Below are 8,740 nucleotides of genomic sequence, written 5' to 3'. Positions count from 1 at the left end.
GAACCCACCAGCAGCCCTATCAGTCCCCCACCCCTCCCAGCTCTCCCCCCCCCCCACAATCAGCACCTGCCCCTCCTGCCCTCTGCTGCCACAATCAGCTATTTCCCCGCATTGTAGTTTGGGAGGGAGGGGGAAGAGTGAGGGCTCATCCCCCTCCCTCCCTCCCTGATCACAGCAGGGGGCAGGAGGGGAAGAGGAGAGAGGACCCGGTGTGCAGCCTCCCCCTCCTGTCCCCTTATCTACTGCTCTTGTTTAGCACCAGGAGGCTCTGGGAGGGAGGGGGGAGGAGACATGGCTCACAGGGGAAGGGGCAGAATGGGGCAGGGGACTTGGTGAAAGGGGTGGAGTGGGAGGCGGGGCCTGGGGCAGAGCCTGGTCCCCTTCAATAAAGTACAAAGTGACTAACTAGCTGGTATGGAAATTTTTAACCAAAATTTTTCTTACACCATCAACAATGGAAGGCAAGTACAAACAGAAAAGAAAATACACAGATGAAAATCGAGGCTTCCAACGTGAGTGGGAGCGTAAGTACTTTTTCGTTGAACGTAATGGTAAGGCCATGTGTCTTCTTTGCTAGACATGTATCTCTCAGTTCAAAACTTCAAACTTGCAGCCTCATTTCGCTTCTAGCCATGCACATATGGATCAAGAATTCCCACAAGGTTCTGAACGCCGCACTTTAAAACTGAAAATCTTGAAAAAACAAACAAACAGATATAGAAGTCCAGTTCTTCACCAGATTTGCCAAGCGATCACAGACTATAACATTAGCCTCCTATTATGTGGCTTGGTACATAGCCCATGCAAAAAAGCCCTACGCTGAAGGCGAGTTTATAAAAATGTGCCTCACTGATGTGATTTCAATCCTGTCACCAGAGAACGAGAATCTATAGAAGAAAATTTCTGGCCTGCAGCTTTCACGCCACACAACAGAACAAGGAATCTAATCGCAACTGCACTTGCAACTTCACCAGTGTGAGTATTTGAGCATCGTTTTGGATGAGTCGTGCGATGTACAGGATAAACCTCAATTATCGGTATTTGTCCGGAGTATGTCTGATGACTGTGTTGTAAGGGAAGAACTCCTGGATATCGTCCCACTAAAGGACAGAACTTGTGGAAGAGATCTAAAGGACGCACTGATGTGGTTAGTTGCGAAACACCACTTCCCTTTACAGAAGTTCACTGCCATTGCAACAGACGAGACTCAAATGCACTCAGTGCTCAAATGCACTCACAGACAATTTCAAAATCTAAAATCAAAGAACTCAATGAAGACAACTTTCCTACCAATTTGCCATTTCACTGTGCAGTTCGATAGCTCTTGAGAGGTAAAGTTCTTTCCCGTTTTTTTTTTTTTTGGAGCTCCTGGAACCAGTAAAATTGTTTATGGAGGGGAAACAAAAAATACACCCTCACCTTACAAATCCTGGGTGAGTTCTAGACTTGACATTTCTTGCAGACATGCTGCTGCATTTGGATAAACTAAACGTGGACTTGCAAGGAAAATTCCGGTTGCTGTCTGATCTAGTGCAAAGTGTATTTGCGTTCATGAACAAACTGAAGTTGTTTCACAGACAAATGCTTGAGGGAGAGCTGACACACTTCCCCTCAATGTCACAACTTCCAGACTGATCAAAAGAAGATGCAGCAGAACCCCTAAAATGAAGCACAACTAGATATGTGAGCATGATTAAAAATCTTAAGGACAGTTTTGAGGAAAGATTCCAAGATTTGCTGCAGAAAAGATCTCAAATCAGATTTCTGATTTACACTTTTAGTGCTGAAGCCGACTGTCTGAATCCCCCTTTAGTTACTGACAAAGCAACATCCCAGATGGAAGATGACAGATTGAACTCTGTTTAGAAGACAGAGGGGACGCTTACTTTCTGGAAATCTGTACCAAAGGATAAATATCCCATCATCAGAGGTGTGGCCCTAAAATTAATCTCGATGTTTGCCTCAATTTATCTTTGAGAGTGTTTTCTCAATACTCAAACGTGAAATCCAAGCACCGATCCGTTTTGACAGACAGCCACTTAAGAATTGCTGCGTGTGAGCACAACTGAACACAAACCAAACTTCAAGGGAATTGTTGAAAGCAAAGATTGCCAGAAGTCCCACTAAGTTAAGACATGTTATTATCGTTAACTATACATTATAAATGCATAATATACATTATCAAATTATATAATGATTGTGTGTGTGTGTGTGCGCGCGCGCGCGTATATACAAACACACAATCATTACATAATACTGTGGTTCTTTGGTGATGTACACTGGTAAATTCTGGTTCCTCAGGCTGGCCACCCCTGGTTTAATATATGCTGAGCCACACACCCACTGCACAAGAAAATGTAAGTAAAAGCCATGACCCTACATGTATTCAGGCACTGCCCCAACTGGTTGTATCAGAAGCAATTTTTCCACTTCTGAATTGCTTCATGAGAGTTGTCCCTGAAGAGGGAAGAGTAGGGGCAACTGGTGAAAAGTAATCTTTCAAGTTGTATAGGATAGCTCCTTTCAACAAATCTCTAGGATACATTGGTCACAGGTAATCTGCCTCTATGTGCTGATGAAGTAGGGTAGCCTGTTTCCAATAAAAGAGTGGATAGTCCTGACTGACCAATTCTTGATTCCAGAGCACCTTGTTGCCTCACAAAGAGAATGCTGATGATAAAGCAGGTTGTTTAGGTTTAGACCTTGGTTTAAAAGGCCATAGTGACTCAGATTGCAGGTAGGACTGTCTCTAATATCAGTAGGTAGAGGAGGGCCTCCTTACAGATGGAATTAAACCTGGAGAACAGGCAATCAATCTTCAGTTTTTCCCAACAACTCATCTGTCTTTTCGCTAAATAGTCCCTCCACTTCAAAGGGGAGATCCTCTAACATAAAGCTAGTGTCCACAATTAAGGATGAGGAACGGAGCCAGACGTGCCTCCTAACTATCGCAGCATATGCTAATACAAAGTGTCAAAGGAGGCCCTGAGGGAATGCTTAGCTACCTTTTGACCATCTACTAAGATGGCACTAGCCAACTTTCTTCTGTTGTCTAGCAAGTCTTGTAAAAATAACATCATTTTTTCCCCCATCGACGGAGCTGGTAATGGGCCAAGACCACTTGGTAATTCACCACCCTACTAGCGAGGGACAAGGAAGAGAACACTTTTTTCCCCCAAGTTGATCTTATTTTGCCCTCTTTATCAGCTGGTGCTGACTCTGTCTGCCCAGATCTTGCCCTATTACTGGCAACAGCTACCACCAAGGAATTGCACCCCAGATGAGTGTGAAAATAAGAAAAAACTTCAAAGGTTGTCTGAAAGTTTATTCACCTTTCTGGAGAAAGGTGGACAGGATGCAGTAAGGAACCACACAGATTTACCCAACTTTAGCAGTCCATCCAAGATGGGTAGAAATATCCTATTCACAGTTATTGCACTGAGAATATTGAATACTGGTTGAGAAGGCTCTTCCACAGGCACTACAGGTAAATTCAAGGTGGAAACTATGAGGTCCATCAGATCATGGAACTTGTGGCATCCTTGGATAGGGAGGAAGCTCAAGTCACCTCCCATATTTGTTGGGAGACAGGGCTGGTTCATAATCAGTGTCTGTCCGCTCCTGTTCAAAGAGCGGAGCAACCTCTTCGTCCTCTCCCCCGGGCAAAACTTCAGGCATCACTGCCTGTAACATCAGCAGAATCTGAAAAGCTGAAACTTAGGATCTCTGGCATGTTGAGACCTTAGCAGATGAAGGCTCATCCATAGGGAGAATAGTTGAACTATTCAACTGTGACGGCTCCCAGGACAGCATCTGTGGTTCAGGAACATGCTGTGTGTGGGAGGTCCGAAACGTGGCCTGAATGACAACACTAGTCTCTGCATTCTCTCACTCTTGGTGAAAGTCTGGATCAGAGACAGTGAACCCGGGACAACAGATCTGCTGCCGGATATGGGGAATTGGCTCCTCATGGAAACCCTAGAGGGCTCCTAGGAGGAGAAAGCATAGGAAGATCTGTAAAAGGGTCCCTCATACCTTCTATCCTTTTCTTTCTGACACGTGATGAGGAAAAGGATCTCTGGAGTTGGGGAAGCATGTCTCCTCTTAGAACTTTTGCATTTCACACTTGGCTCTGACACCTGCAGTGGCATAGAGAGGTGAACCTGGGCTGCCATGGTGACAGAACTTTAGAACCAAAGAAGCAGCTGGAATTGGCACAAGAGCCAAAACAAGATCTGACAGCAAATCCAATAACTGAGACAACACCAGATCCAATGCTGTATTCAAGTCCATCTCCATTATTACTGATGATGAGAATGGAACTGGTCTGCATTTTGGGGCTGTGAACATCCTTGTGCAAATCAGACAGATACAATAGCTCTGATGCTCAGAAACCGGAAGGGCTAATGGTGGCTGCCTCGTCCTTATGTTTCTCTCTCTTTGGTGCCGTGATGATCAGCACTGACAATCCCAGATCTGACACAGTGCTGCAATACATCCTCCTAGATCTGGAAGAGGGTGTTGAAGTTAACTCTGATCCTGCTGCAACAGGCGTTCCTCTAGGATCACAAAGTTGTGAGGCATGAGGTACAATACTGCCTAGGGTGAACAAACTGTCTTTCAACCTCTTCTCCAGAACCCAGGCAATGGTATCTTACCACTTAACCCTCTGTATGGCCATGTGTGGCCTCAGAGAGACTTAGCAGATGGAATCATAAGGAACTGATCCAGTCCCAATAGGCCATGTGGCCTATTGGAACTCTTTGGTCCTTTGCTGCTGGAGGCCAAAGGGGCTGAAACTGGATTTTTCGACCTTGGATCACATTACTGTTTGGATCCAGTGGGTCTGGCCTTGAGGAATTCCTTCAGGAGGATGAACTAGAGGTGAGTCTCCCTCTCCTTACAGGCTCTGGGAGTAAAGGTTTGGCAGACTGAACACCCAGATGGCAAACAACCTTCTCCCAGGCACTTAAGGCACTGCACATGGTTGGTGGATGCCAGAAAGATAGCTGGGCAAGAAGCACATCTTCTTAAATCATTGCTTTTAATATTTCTTCAATTCCACCATAACACAAAAATGAAAAGAATCGCTAACAGCTAGGATCGCTAAGAAATCGCTAAGAAAAAAAAAGAGGCAGCTCCAGCAAGACCAGACAGATTCACATCTGTTTGGGGCACAGAGTTGGAAGGGACTGAGATGGTGAGAGTGCTCCACCCCATTTACAGTCTCACCCTCAGAACATTGGTGATGCTGAGGGGAAGGAAAAGGATGAAAGAATGCTCTAGCTGACACACCTTGAAGAAGGTTTAACTGCAAGGCACAACAAAATGGCAGAAATCCTTAAGTGGGAATACACAGAGCCACTCAAATGATAAAAATCCCTTCTGAACCAGAGAATTCGTATTTTTTAACATTTCTGCTAAACTAGCTGTAATGAAGAACAACAGAGAAACTAGTAATTAAACCTACAGATGAAAGGAAGTGAGGTTGCAACCGAGACATCAACTAAAACAAGAACATACATTCATCAGAAACAAACCAGGGCAGTCAAGAAGCTAAGTATAGCAATTTTATCTGACAATATTGCAGAATCTAAAGGACAGGGATGCGATAATCCATCTCCCTGCCAACACAGGATTTTTTCCTAGTATTTTAAGAACATAGGAATCACTATGTTGTCCAGTATCCGCCAACTGGTCCAGTATCCAGCAACTGATAACGGATGCTTCAGAGAAGGCACAAGGATCTCCAAAATGGGCAATTATAAAATAAACTAGCTGTTGAGTTTCTTCCTCACTCCAGGGAAATATTGGGTTTTGTCCCATGTAGTTTTTAATATACCACACAATGGGCCTTCTATAATTTCCCTAGAGGAAAGCATTCCATAAGCCTGTAGTTCTTGTTAGAAATATTTTTGTGATATTTATAGCTTAAGTACTGCAGTAACACTAAGTTTACTCCTGGGGGAATTCTGCAACAAAAAATTAAAAATTCTGCACACAGTATTTTCAAATTCTGCAAAATTCTGCATATTTTATTCGTCAAAACATATAATTGTTTAAATTATTTTTGGTCATTTATTTCAAACTACTTGGCAGCAAGTATGTCTAACAATACAGACAACAAAAAAGATGCAGAAAATGTTTTTAGATGAATAGATTCCTTACTAGGCATATTAAAAATACAGAACTTTGAGTAATAATTCATTTAAACTACAATACAGAACCATATTTACCACATCCCACAGAAGCAGTGCAAAGGCTGGGGAGAGTCAGGGATAATGGAAGAGCTGAGGGAGAGGGAAATAATTGTGGGGAAGGAGCCTGGGTGTGAACTTGGACGGCTGTTGGATATGGGTGGGGAAAAAGTATGGAACACAGTTTTTGAGGGGAGGAGGTGGGAACGGACAGGACTGTTAGGGAGCTTCTCTCATGCAGACCCTGGCTGACTTCTATCCTCTCCCATTCAGTCAAGCATGTGTGTCCTCCCATCCCCAGTCAGACACTCACTACCCCCATCCCCATGTGCCCTGCACCCCCTTTCCGTCCCCTTGTGTCTCTGTGCCCCCACTCAGTCACTTCCCCATCACAATGTGGCTCTGCACCTCCCTCCCCCATCACCACATGGCCCTGCACCTCCACTCCCATTCAGTCCCTGCCCCTCTGTCCTCCCCCACTAGCCCTTATGAGCCAGTCTGACCCCCCAGCACCCCAAACTGTCTGTCTCCCAATAGCCCATCTCCTGACCTGGCCCTACAGGTACTGTGAAGAAGGCTCTGCAGGCTCTCTCTCTTCCTTAGCTGGGAAGCGACTGCTGTGTTCTATTGGGCAAAAGGCAGAACTGCAGAAACATTTCAGCAGAAGTTTTTTTGCGCAAAAAATTAAAAGTATGTGTGCAGTGGTGCAGAATTCCCCCAGGGGTACTGAGGAGTCTTCTATACAGCAGTTTAGTGCATGGCAAGCTGGGGTGTAAAGCTATGGCACTCTAGCCTGCTGTGTACTAGCTAACTGTTTGGACCCTACTGCCTCACACTGGAAGTTCTGTAGTATGCACTGACTTACTGCTGACAGGAGTAGGTCAAAGCACAGTAGGTGACTTCCACTGCATGGCAGTAAGCCAGAGCAGCGTTTCTCAACCTTTCTAGACTACTGTACCCCTTTCAGGAGTCTGATTATCTTGCGTACCCCAAAACTACTTGCTTACAAAATCCGAGATAAAAATACATAAAGAAGTGTCACAGCACACTTACTGAAAAATTGCTTACTTTCTCATTTTTACCATCTAATTATGAAATAAACTGCAAAAGGTGGCACTTGTGCTCATAGCCCCTCCCTTAGCTACATGAGGTAGCGCTGCCTTGACCCCCCTCGGTTCCTTTGCACTGAATGCCCAAAGACTAGACTCCTTTGCACAGGGGATGGAGGATGGGTTGTGGAATACACGTCTGCACAGGGGATAGAGAGTGGGTTGTGGAATACACATCTGCATCGCATCTCAAAGAACCATAGTTACAGCAAGTAACCATTTCTTCTTCTTCAAGTAGATGCAGCAGTGTATTCCACTTAGGTAACTCACAAGCAGTACTCACAGGTGGCGAGGCTCAGAGTCTATCTAAACAAGGATTGCAGGGCTGCCCTCCCAAAGTTTGCATCAGCTCTGGATGATACAGTAATGGCATAATGGTTTGTAAATATATGTACTTATGACCACGTGGCAACCCTGCAAAATGTCCAATGTTGAGATGTCACTGAAGAATGCTATTAACGTAACTTACTCCCTCGTAGGATGAGCTCACACCCGCTGACAGGGCGTAGTCTAAGCTATTTCATTTGCAGCTTTGATACAGGATGTTATCCACTTAAGAGATCATTTGTGAAGAGACCGCTCACCACTTCATATGATCAGCATATGACCTAAACAGACGAGGCAAAGCATGGAACGTTTTAGTGCTGATATCTATGGAGAAGCAGCTCCTCTGGAGATAAATGAGGCTTAGGAAAGAACACAGATAAATACATCACTTGGTTCAAATGGAAGAGACCACTTTAAACAAAAAACTGGGGTGCGGTCATAAAGTCATTTGGTCTTTGGAGAACTGTGTGTAAGGAGGCTCTGCCATCAGAGGCTGCAACTCACAGACTCTCCTTGCAGATGTTATCACCACGAATGCGGTTTTCTGACACAAAAGCAGAAAGGAACGATGCCAGAGGCTCAAACGGAGCTTCCATCAAGGCCCCTAGGACTGTGTTAAGGTCCTATAGAGGAACGAGCTCTCAGACCAGAGGATCGAGAGAAGCCCTTTTAAAAATCTTTCTACCATGGCATTATGAAAAAAAAAAAAAGATATCTTCCAAGAGTGCGGGGGATGAAAAGCTGAAATCACTGCCAGATGCACCCTCAATGATCCAAGTGTAGGGCCCAACGACTGAAGATGCAGCAAGTACTCCAACACGTCCTGGATAGAAGCCAGGTTCAGTTAAACTCTGCGGGCCAACAGCCACACCGAAAACCACTTCCATTTCACCAAATAGGCCTCTCTCATAGAAGGCTTTCCACGATTGAGTTGTACCTGTTGAACAGCCACCAAACAACGCTCTTCCTCATTCAATCACAAAGCAGCCACGCAGTGACAATGCAAAAAGAAAAGGAGTACTTGTGCCACCTTAGAGACTAACAAATTTATTTGGGCATAAGCTTTCGTGAGCTACAGCTCGCTTCATCGGATGACAATGCAGGGAG

Source organism: Dermochelys coriacea, chromosome 4 (genome assembly GCF_009764565.3).
Source record: "Dermochelys coriacea isolate rDerCor1 chromosome 4, rDerCor1.pri.v4, whole genome shotgun sequence".
Taxonomy (NCBI): Eukaryota; Metazoa; Chordata; order Testudines; family Dermochelyidae; genus Dermochelys; species Dermochelys coriacea.
This window is presented reverse-complemented; position numbering follows the sequence as displayed.